Here is a 12,230-nt window from a genome sequence, read left to right as displayed (position 1 = left end):
GCTGAGCTGGAGCTTAAAATTAGGTCTGGACAGCCACAGCACAGGACTTCTCCAAAAGCAGACTAAAGAGCCACGGGCGGGTGACCCATAGAGGGCGGTGTCAGCAGAGGACACGCCTCACCGGTGTGTGGCACACGGGGATCCAAGGGATACAAATGCTTACTAATCATCAAGAAAGTCCGTGAGCTACACAGAGCACCTCTGATCCCACTGGTGATATACAAACAGCTAAGAAGCATAGAGCTAATGGATCTTAGGTGTCATTAAGCCAAAGAGTTCTATGATTCTGTGTCTTATTTCGTCAGTTGGATTATAACTTTGAGACCACGTATTTAGCACTCAGAGATTTACTCAGTAAGTATTTGCATCTATGGCAGATTATATTTTCCAGAGATAGCCACACCTGCATATGTATCCCATCTCATATGCTCTTCCTACAATGGGACTGTCTCTCCTACCAGAGGAAGCAAAGTTTCCCCCAACACCTTGTATCTGGGCGGTCGGAGATGCTTGTCCTTGGAACCCAACCACCATTTTGCGAGGAAGCCCAAGCTACATACAGAGACCAAGTGTGGATGTTCTGACCAACATCCTTTCCCCCTCACCGCCACCCACCAACAGCCATCCTCATGGTCATGAGGCCTCAGACATGAGAATGAACAGACAGTCAGATGATTTCGACCCACAGGCTTTCCAGTCTTCCAGCTGAGACATAGGAGCAGAGGCCGATTATCCCTGCTGCGTGCCCTGTCTGAATTCCTAACCCACGGAAACCAAGAGTAATGACAGATAATTTTTGGTTTGCTTTGGTTTGTTTGAAGCTACTATGCCTTGGAGTCGTTTCTTACGCAGTCGCAGGTAATTAATATATCGTATTCTTGACACTGTAGCATTAACAGTTTCAACTTTTCATCAGGGGCTCAAATGTAAATGTCCTGTCGTGCTTCGTTGACTTCGTTGAGCTACAAATTTGTACTTTGCTCACTGAGAGCAGGTGCGCTGTGTTCCATGTAGACATGACATGGCCTTGTCCACCATGATGATATTTCAGGGGCGTCAGGCTGGCTCAGAAGAGCATGTGACTTTTGATCTCAGGGTCATGAGTTCGAGCCCCATGTTTGGTATACGGATTGCTTAAATAAATTAAAAAAAAAAAAAAAAAAAAGATGATGCTATTTTAGCCAGTGGTCCATACTGTGCCTGAGGACATTCAATGGGGACTGTTTTGCTGGAGTGAAGATGTGCACGTTTGTAGCCTTATGAAGGTCTCTGGATGCATTCGCCCAAAATCTCAGTGGTCAGCTGTGCTTCCTTGTGTTTCCCAGCTCCCAGCAGAGAAGTTCCCAACATGTGAGATCTGAGATTTCTCAAGTTCTCCGCCCAAGAACCTCAGGTCAGGAGAAAAATAAATTAAACAGACCTCTGGTTCAAGCAGCCATTAGCACAGCCTGACTCAGAGCCTTTGACTTCGGGGACACAGAAGCCGATGAAGTTGTTTTCTCAGGAAGAGACGTAATTTAGATAAAGCGTGCTTTCAGGAATATTCTTTAAGAGCATGAGCGCAATAAATTACTATAAAGAGCGGATTTTAAAGATTCCTTGATTTATACGATTCTACTCCCCTCCGCTGGAGGCTGTATTTTTAAAATGATAGCAAACAACAGCCACCACCACCGCAAGAAAGGCAGGCAGCAAAACCTAGCCGCTAGGAAATCAGGCTTGTTTCTGCCATTTACCGGCACCATCATTTCTCTGAGTCTCAGTGTCTTTGCTGTAAAATGGGGCTACTAATAATCTACCTCCTAGAGTTGTCCTTAGGATTAAATAGGCAAATGCATGGAAAACCCTTAGCACAGTGTCTGTCACACAATGAGACAGTAGGAACTGTTTTTCTGACCATTTTCCCGTATCCTCCTTGCATTTCGTCCATCCGTGTGTTTCTCGCCCGTGTCCCCCGCTGGAACGTGAACTCCAGGCCGGCAGGAACCTGTTCAGTTCCTTAGATATTTCTGAGGCCTGGGACGGTGGCTACCACGGGGTAGGTGCTGAATAAATAAATGACCCATTTTTCTTGACTTCTGTATCACTGTATAAACAAACTGTTACTGATAGTAATACGAATAATAATAGCTGTGAAATGAATTAAACAAGGAGGCCATCAGACCCAGGTGGCTCTTAATGCCAGGGTGACCCACGTAAGCAAACCAAAATCCAAGCCTGTAAATGGCTCAAGTTGACGAAATTGAAACCTAAGGACAACCCACCACCAACAGCCATCTAGGCCTTGAGCGGTAGCCGATCAATCATTTGGGGTCACTTTTTTTAACAGTCTATCTACTCTGAGAGAGACAGAGCGAGAACAGGGAAGGGGCAGAGAGAGAAGGAGAGATGGAGAATCCCAAGCCGGCTCCGTGTGGTCAGCGCAGAGTGGGACACGGGGCTCAAACCCCCGTGAGACAGTAGAGTCAGATGCTTAAGCAACTGAGCCACCCACGTGCCCCTTGATCAATGTTTGTGTTATTAATCTCTTACTGTGCCTTATTTATTTATTTTATTATTATTATTTTTTTAATGTTTATTTATTTTTGAGACAGAGAGAGACAGAGCATGAACGGGGGAGGGGCAGAGAGAGAGGGAGACCCAGAATCCGAAGCAGGCTCCAGGCTCCGAGCCATCAGCACAGAGCCCGACGCGGGGCTCGAACTCGCGGACCGCGAGATCATGACCTGAGCCGAAGTCGGCCGCTTAACCGACTAAGCCACCCAGGCGCCCCAACTGTGCCTAATTTATAAATTAAACCTTATCATAGGTATGTATGTCCAAGAAAAAAAACATAGTATGCATAGGGTTGGATGCTACCAGCAGTTCAGGAATCCACTGGGGGTCTTGGAACATATCCCCTGTGGATAAGGGGACACCACTGTCTATTTCTCGACTTTTCCAAAGCTTCCTGTTGATTGGGTTGTGTAACTACCTAAGTCCAGAGACTCTGAGAAGCATATTATAAGGCAGAGACTCTTAGTTCCTGGCAATATGTGTTTTTCTCATCTTTCCTAGTGGTAAGACTTTTATCCGAGGACATAGTCACTCAGCACAATGATTACATTTGCTGACCTCCCTGGCAGTCACGTGTGGCCACGTGGCTAACTTCTGGCCAATGGGATGGATGCTGTGAAGACTCTGTAGCTCACCACCGCTTCTCTTGTCTCTTCTTCATCATTCCTCTTGCGTCCTGGTGTTGGGAATTCTGATGCCTCCATGTTGGACCATAAGGACTGGTCCCTGAAGACTTCTTGAAGCAGATTGCTTACTTCTTCAATTTGTCTATCTGGTTAAGCAACTGTGATTTGGGGTTTTCTGTCGCTCTCAGGCGAGCTGATTCATTATTAATTCAGTGGCAAACGGTGGAAATCAGCACGCAAGTAGGTGACGTTTGGTGACAAAATTGGTAACTACACAGCTTAGCTCACATTGCCTCCTACGGACAAGAAAGGCAGTAATGGTGACAGCTTGCTTTTTATAGTGCTTTATCATTTCAAAGCGTTTCAAACATATTTTCCCTTTTGATCTTCATCAGAAACTCCTGGGCCAGAGAAATAAAAGGACTGTGGGGTTGGCTTCGAAACTGAAAGCTATGTTCTCCCGGCCCTGGGGGCACAGTTTTTTCTGCCATGTCTCACCATCTGGGCTGACTGAACACAATTACCAGTGGCATGGTAGAGGACTGAGATTTTCCTTTCGTGTTTTTTTTTTTTTATAAATTTCTCAAATTGATTTCAATTATTTACACAATGGTAAAGCCCATGCTTTGAAGGTATGAATTGTGTCCCCTACAAATTCATATATTGAAGCCCTAATGCTGTATTTGGAGGTTGTACAGGGGAGTCCTTATCCAAAATGGCTGCTATCCTTATAAGAAGAGGGGTGCTTGGGTGGTTCAGTCGGTTGAGCATCCAACTCTTTCTTTCTCTTAAATCTATGTGTTTATTTTGAGAGAGAGAGAGGGGGAGAGAGAACATGTGTGAGTGGGGAAGGGGCAGAGAGAGAGCGAGAGAGAGAATCCCAAACGAGCTCCTCACTGTCAGCTCAAAGGCCAATGGAGGGCTCGATCCCACAAACCATAAGATCATGACCTGAGCCGAAACCAAGAGTTGGATGCTTAACCGACTGAGCTACCCAGGCACCACAACGGCCGACTCTTGAATTTGGCTCAGGTTATGATCCCAGGGTTGTGGGATCCAGTCCCCATCAGGCTCTGCACTGAGGGTGGAACCTGCTTGGGATTCTCTCTCTCTTTTGCTTCATCGGTCTCCCCTGCGTGTGCTTTCTCTCTCTCTCTCTAAAATAAACAATTTGAAAAATTAGAAAAAAAAGAAGAAGAAGAAGAGGAAGAGACACCAGGGATGCGTAAACACAGAGGAAGGGCCACGTGAAGGGCACCATCCAGAAACTAAGGAGAGAGACCTCAGGAGAAACCATACCTGTCAACATCTTGATCTTGGAACTGTGAAAAGATAAACGCCTGTTGCTTAAGCCACATAGTCTGTGGTATTTTGGCAACTTAGGAAACTAATACAAGGACCAAGTAATTTTCCCAGTGTCAGAGAGAAGATGGAGGTCCAAGTGTCAATGCAGGATTGGGAGGATATATGACTCCCAGGTCCTGGCTCATTCCCGGGAACACAGACCTGTCCAGCCCCAACTCCTGTCCTGTCATTTGGATTTCTGGAGGCTGATAGCCTCCAGAATAGGCATGGACACCAGTAAATGCTTTATTGCAGACTATTATCTAAAAAAAACCTTTTTTTTCTACATACGTGGTGGTTGTTTTCAAGATGTTTTTGAAAGTCAGAGAAAATGTCAAACTGAGCAGAGAACAAAAAAGATCGCGACAGAGACTATAATGAGATGTCACTTTACGCCCGCTAGGACGGCTACGATTTTTTTCAAATGGAACATAACAGGTATCGGCGAGACTGTGGAGAAACCAGAATTTGAAATGTGTTCTGTCTATACAGCGGAATATGATTTACCCATAAAAGGGAATGAAGTACGAATGCACGTTGCAATGCAGACAAAGCTCGAAAACATACGCCAAGGGAAAGAAGTCAGACACGCGAGGCCGTGTAGTGTTTGATTCCGTCTATATACGTAATGTCCAGAATAGGCTAATCCACAGAGACAGATTCCGTGTATATGTAATGTCCAGAATAGGTTAAACAGAGACAGACAGCAGATTGGTGGTTGCCAGGGTCTAGCGGGAGTGGGAAGTGGGGGTAAACCGCTTACTGGGTACAGGGTTATCTTTCAGCATGATAAAAATGTTTGGGAACGTGATAAACGCTGTGGTTGTGCAACACTGTGAATGTCCCGAATGCCACTGATTTGTATGCTTTGAAATGGTTAATCTTGGGGGCGCCTGGGTGGCTCAGTCAGTTAAGTGTCTAACTCTTGGTTTCGGCTCAGGTCATGGTCTCACAGTTCGTGAGTTTGAGCCCCACGTCGGGCTCTGAGGTGAATGTGGAGCCTGCTTGGGATTCTGTCTCCCTCTCTCTCTCTCTCTCTCTCTCTCTCGGCCCCTCCCCTGCTCGCTATCTTTCTCTCGCAAAATACATAAGTATTTAAAAATAAATAAATAAAAATAAAGTGGTTAATCTCATTTTGTGTACATTTCACCTCAATTTCTAAAAAAATCTTTTTTTCAAAAAAAGAAAGCATGGGGAAGAAGAGAGATTTACTATGAAGCTGAAGAATCGTTAAGTTTCAGGGCCCCTGATTGCCTAAACCTTTCCAAGGCCCTGAGAGGAATCCTAGTAATATGTTGGCTATATCTACTATTTTCTTAAAGAAGACCCCAAACTGTGTAAGTTCCAGACCCCACAAAACCTGATTCTGCCCCAGAGAAGGCGCTCACCCGTCTGAGCCCTATAAATGGTTGAGAGAGACAAGTCAGTTTCACCTACTGTCCACTCAGATCTTTTTGAAGGGTTCAGGAAGGACGGGAGCCCAATCAATTCTGAGCAAAAACACTGACCCTTGTGGCCATAAGGCTCTGAAAATAAACCCAAGTCCTACAGAAACATTCCTCCTCGGGAAGCATCAACTCAGCTCAGCAGGAAGCCCCCCACCCCACCCCCCGCTCTAATTCCTGCTCCTTCCTGGATCTTTGGCTCGAGCTACGTTCTTTGGCATAGCAAGCTAGCTAGGATAGGGTGACCAGTTATCTCCAGTTTTGCAAGATGAAAAAGTTCTGGAGATCTATTTCACAACAATGCGGATATACTTAACATGATGGAACTATACACTAAAACGATATATACTAAACGTTAAATTTTACGTTATGTGTTTTTTACCACCATAAAAAAACGTAGAAGAAGACCGAGACCTTGCCCTCCAGCTGGCCCCAGTTTCTTGGGGGGAGACCAATGGCAAGTAATTTCATTCTCTTTACAAAGCACTTTCATTTTTTTTTTCAGTTGACTTCTTTATTTTGAGAGAGAGAGAGAGAGAGAGAGAGTGGAGAGGGGCAGAGAGAGAGGGAGACAGAATCCCAGGCAGGCTCTACACAGTCAGCAAGAGCCCGATGCAGGGCTTGAACCCACGAACCATGAGATCATGACCTGAGCTGAAGCCAAGAGTTGGGACGCTTAACCGATGGAGCCACCCAGGCGCCCCACCAAAGTACTTTCATAGACACAATCGTAGTCGATGCTCCGGACAATCGGCGAGATAGATTTTATCAAGCACATTTCACGGATGAAGGAAGAAACAGGCCGGGCTTCAAAGCCCGATCTCATGACTTTATAGCCCACGCCAGATCTGACGCTCCATGCTATCCAGAAGAGGACTGTGCCTTCCCTGACGTAGGATGTTTACATCTGTCTACTGTCAGGGACATCGATCCTGGAGAGTTCATGTGATTTCTGTATGACTCACAGCCCTAGGAGGCCCCCCACCCCCAGATCTGGCAGCAAGCTGACATTTCAGGGCACCTCTCGCTGTAGCTGGAGAGGCCCTGATGGAGTTAACAGCCTCTAAAAGCTTGTTTCCTGGGCAATCTCTGCAGCTGGCACGGCGCTGAGGGGCTGGCTTTGTCTCCTCCGTGGCACTCTTCTCTCCTGCCCAGTGTGGGGGAGGACCCTGCAAAGACAGCCCTTCCTGGCATGAACCAGCCCACAGCGTTGGACACAGACATCCCCCAGCAGCAGTCCCTGCCAGCAAGAGACAGAGAGAGAAAGGAGTTCAGGGACAATACGCTAAACAAAGATATTAACTCTGCACTTAAACAGTGTGCTAATGAAGCCCGTGGGCTGGGCTCCAGTTTCCCCAGTTTTGAGGACCCTTGTTGGGAGCGATTAAATGAGAGTGTTTTGGGCTATTCACATAACTGGTTCCGAGCTGAATGTCTCCGTGTTTGGAGAAGCAGAGGCCTCAGTCTTGGGCGCTGGAGCGCTGGGTCTCCCGTTTCCTGGCTAACCACTGTCCCTCCCCGACTCCCGTCACCCCCAAGCCAAAGTGGGGCTCTTTCCCCTTAGCGCTTAGTGGGGAAAGCCGGGCAGGCTGGGCATTTCGACAAGCCGTCCCTGTTAGAACCACATGGAGTAAGGGAGGCAGTTCCCCCCAGATGAGGTGCTGTTTAGACAACCGTACAGTCTTCTGCTAGGCCCATTCCCCACCCACCTGCTTCCTCATGGACATCCTATACTCCAGCCACACTAACCGCAGTGAACCAAGGGTCTAAACGCAGAAGACTCAACCCCAACAATAGACCCGTTCTTAAAAGTCATTTAAAGATGATCATTGTCTTAGTTAGCCTTTCTGAAGGCTGGAAGTCCAAGAACAACGTGCCAGCAGCTTCGGTGTCCGGCAAGAGCCCTCTACCTGGCTCTCGGGTGGCTGCCCTCTCTCTGTGTCCTCACATGACCAACACACAGTGTCGGTCATCTCTCTGGGGTCTCTTCTTATAAGGGCACTGATCCCAATTGTGGGGGCCCCACTCTCATAACCTAACCGCCTCCCAGTGGCCCCACCTCCAAACACCATCACACTGGGGGCTAGGCTTCAACACATGAACATGGCAGAGACACGAACATTCAGCCTATAGCAACCATCGCTGGGGGGAAAAAACCCGAGCATGCCATTTTGAAGGTTTGCTACCGTGTGTTCTCCGTGGATCTTTCTGGAATGGCCTTCTGGGCAGCACATGGCGAGTCAGTGCTATCAGGGCAGCCCCATCTTGAGGTGCAGTGGCTTCCCCACAGCCTCACTGGTCAGGGATGAAGTACGTGAGTCCTCTCGGTAATTTGAGGCTTGGGCAGACGATGAGTATCTTAGAATCTCAATGTCAATGGGGCGCCTGGGTGGCGCAGTCGGTTAAGCGTCCGACTTCAGCCAGGTCACGATCTCACGGTCCGGGAGTTCGAGCCCCGCGTCGGGCTCTGGGCTGATGGCTCAGAGCCTGGAGCCTGTTTCCGATTCTGTGTCTCCCTCTCTCTCTGCCCCTCCCCCATTCATGTTCTGTCCCTCTCTGTCCAAAAATAAATAAAAACGTTGAAAAAAAAGTAAAAAAAAAAAAGAATCTCAATGTCATTATCCAAATACGCAGAGTGAATATAGCTATAAGTCCTCTGCAGCCCCTCCTGTCAAGAGGAGGAGGAGGCTTAGAACTTAGAATCTTTAACCAATAGGATGCACCAGAAGTGATGCTGGGTGACTTTGGAGCCTGGCAGCTCTGGGTCTTGCCCTCTTAGAACCCTGGGACCTCCATGCTGTGGAGAAGCCCAACGTGAAAGACCACATGGAGAGAGAGGCCCCGTCTCCTCTTGGCCGTTGCAGCCGGCCCAGCCCAGGGTCATTGTGAAGACAGTCCAGCCCTTGCTGATCCACTGCCTGTGCAAGTGGGCCAGGCACGAACCGCACAACCGCCCGCTTGGCCCACAGAATCGGGAGACGTAAGAAATCACTGCTGTTTTAAGACACCAGGTTTCCCAGCAAAAGACAACTAAAATAAAACGTCTCTTTTAAAAACTCATTCTGGGGGCACCTGGACGGGCATCTGACTCTCGATTTCGGCTCAGGCGATGATCTCACGGTTCGTGAGTCCGAACCCCGCGTCAGGCCCTGTGCAGACAGCGCGGAGCCTGCTTGGGATTCTCTCTCTCCCCCACTCTCTGCCCCTCCTCTGCTCTCTCTCTCAAAATAAATAAATAAACTTAAAAAAAAAATAAAATAAATGAATAACTCATCCTAGATCTCACTGACAGGTGGAGTCTAAAAAAGCTGAACCGAAAGAAACAGACAGTAGATTGGTGGTGGCCAGGAACGGGGGGAGTGGGGGGGGGCGGGTGGTGAGATGTTGGTCAAAGAGGACAAGCTTCCAGGGGTAAGGTGAAGAAGTCCTGGGGATGCAATCAGTGTACCACATGGCGACCACAGTTCACAATTTGTTTTGTAGATTTGAGAGTTGCTAAGAGAGCATGTCTTAACTGTTCTCACCACCACCACCCCAGAATGGTAATTATGTGAGTGACGGATGTGTTAACTAACTTGTGGTAATCACTTCTCCACAGATAGATATGTGTATCAAATCACCGCGTGGTACATTTTTTAAAATGTATTTGTTTTGTTTGTTTGTATTTTTAGTAATCTCTATACTCAACGTGGGGCTCGAACTCATGACCCTGAGATCAAGAGCTACAGTGCTCTCCTGACTGAACCAGCCAGGCGCCCCGCCACGTTGTACAACCTTAAATTTACACCACGTTGTATGACAATTATATCCTGATAAAGCTGGAAAAAAACTCATTCTGCTCTTTTTTTGAGACCTGTGTGTATGTGTATATATGTACGTATATATACATATACGTACATACATGTATATATGTACATGTATATATACATACATATATACATGTATATGTATACGTATATATATGTGTGTATATATATGTATGTGTGTGTATATATGTATGTGTGTGTATACACATATATATACACGCATACACACATACATATACATATACACACATATACATACATACACATATATACATATATACACACATATATACATATATGCACATATAGGTATATATACATATACACACATATATATACACACATACATGTGTATACACACATATACATATACATATATACACATATATGTATATATATACACACACACACACATACACACACACACACACATACATACACACATACACACACACACAAATTCCAAATTGGAATATATACATTTCAGAAATGGTTTTAGTCTGGAAGAGGATTGGACTGGATATAGTATGTAAATAATCTCCAAATTCCAGCATCTACACCAGCATGTTTCCTCTGACATCGTTATTACTTGGTTCTCCTTCAAAATTTTTTGGAATTACAGAAAATACCAACCATATACAAAAATATGAAGAATATTATATAAGATCTTCACGTACCCATCATCAACTTCAACAATTATTAACTCATGGCAACGGCGTTTTAAATACACCCTCCACCCGCTTCCCCCTTCCCTCAGGATTACTTTAGAGCAAAATCCAGATATCCTATCACTTCATCAGCAAATGTTTACCATGTATCTCTTAAAGATAAGGATCGTTTTTATAACTATCTGTTTACATCTCTCTGACCCCCACAGTTTGTAAGCTCTATGGGAACCAGGCTTCACCCTCCTCCTGGTTGTCTTCCCGGAGCCCAGGGCTGCATGCACGGCCGTGTGACCTAGGCGTTTGCACAGGACCCCGAGGCTCAGAAGGGTCCCGTTCTTGGCTTAACGTTCTCCACTTGCCACCGAAATTCGTAACCATCTCTGAATAAGGAGCACGGGTCCCACAAATTATATAGCCAGTCGTGGCTGTAACTTTAATCACGCAATTAACATCTGGTGATGGAAAAGAGGCACAGAGCTAGGTTCTACAAGGGATATGGCACACCCGTGGTCTTCACCCTAAACTCACCCTCTTTCAGCATCCCCAGCTCGGTGGAAGGCACCACTACCCTTCCAGCTTGCAAGTCTAAAGTCTAGGTATCAGGGCACCTGGGTGGCGCAGGGGGTTAAGCACCGACTCTTGATTTGGGCTCCGGTCACGATCTCACCGTTGTGAGATCGAGCCCTGCATCGGCCTCTGCGCTGACAGCACAGAGCCTGCTTGGGATTTCCTCTTTCCCTCTCTCTCTGCCCCTCCCCTGTGTTCGCGTGTGTGTGCTCTCTGTCTCTAAATAAATATATACACATTTAAAATAAACAATAAACTTGGGGTACCTGGGTGTCCCAGTCAGTTAAGCGTCCGACTCTTGAGTTCAGCTTAGGTCATGATCTCACCGTTTGTGAGTTTGAGCCCTGTGTCAGGCTCTGCACTGTGAATGCAGAACCTGCTTGGAGGTCTCTCTCGACCCTCTCTCTCTACCCCTCCCATACTCTCTCTTTCTCTCTCTCTCAAAATGAATAAATAAACTTTAAAAAATTAAAAATAAATAAAAAATAAAGCCTAAGTAACATCGGCGTACCTGGCTGGTTCAGTCGGACTTTTGATCTTGGGGTTGTGAGTTCCAGCCCCACGTTGGGTGTAGAGATTACTTAAAAAAGAAATAAAATATTTTAATTAAAAAAAATAAAGCTTAAGTATCATTTTCTCTTTCTGTCTCTCTCTTTCTCTCTGTCTCTCTCAACCTCCCATCCCCCTATCACACAAGCTACCACCAGGTCCTAATATAGGCAACTCCAGAAATTCTGTGTAGGGTGGAAACGGAAAGGAAAGCTAGGTTTGAGCTGTCTTTGCACAGCAAGTATTTTATTTGTTTAGGTTTATATTTATTTGGGGGGCTTATAGGGAAGAGTCTTAGTTTTGGGCTCCGCCCAAAATAGACCCCGTGCTAGTGGTCTATTTGGGAGGTGATTCCAGAAGTTCTGGGAGCCAACAGGGAAGTGAGACAGGCAAGATGAAGCACACAGTGTGTGTTCATGAGTGGGTTGTCCCATTAGGCAATTGGGGTTTGATCCCATCGGGGAGCCCGGCTGAGAGATGGTATAGGACACTTCTTAGAATTGTGGCACAGAAAGGGGAAGAAGCCGGGGGGTGGGAGGTATTTATCCATCAACACCTGGAGCTGTTGACTCAAGCTTGCCCCCGCAGCATTTCCAAATGTGTGCGCGCTGGTCGAGGAAGACCGCCAGGCAGAGACACAAAGTGCTTGAAGCAAGAAACCATCAATGT

The sequence above is a fragment of the Herpailurus yagouaroundi genome, unplaced genomic scaffold (assembly GCF_014898765.1).
Source record: "Herpailurus yagouaroundi ecotype Mexico unplaced genomic scaffold, PumYag 142, whole genome shotgun sequence".
In the NCBI taxonomy this organism is placed as follows: domain Eukaryota; kingdom Metazoa; phylum Chordata; class Mammalia; order Carnivora; family Felidae; genus Herpailurus; species Herpailurus yagouaroundi.
This window is presented reverse-complemented; position numbering follows the sequence as displayed.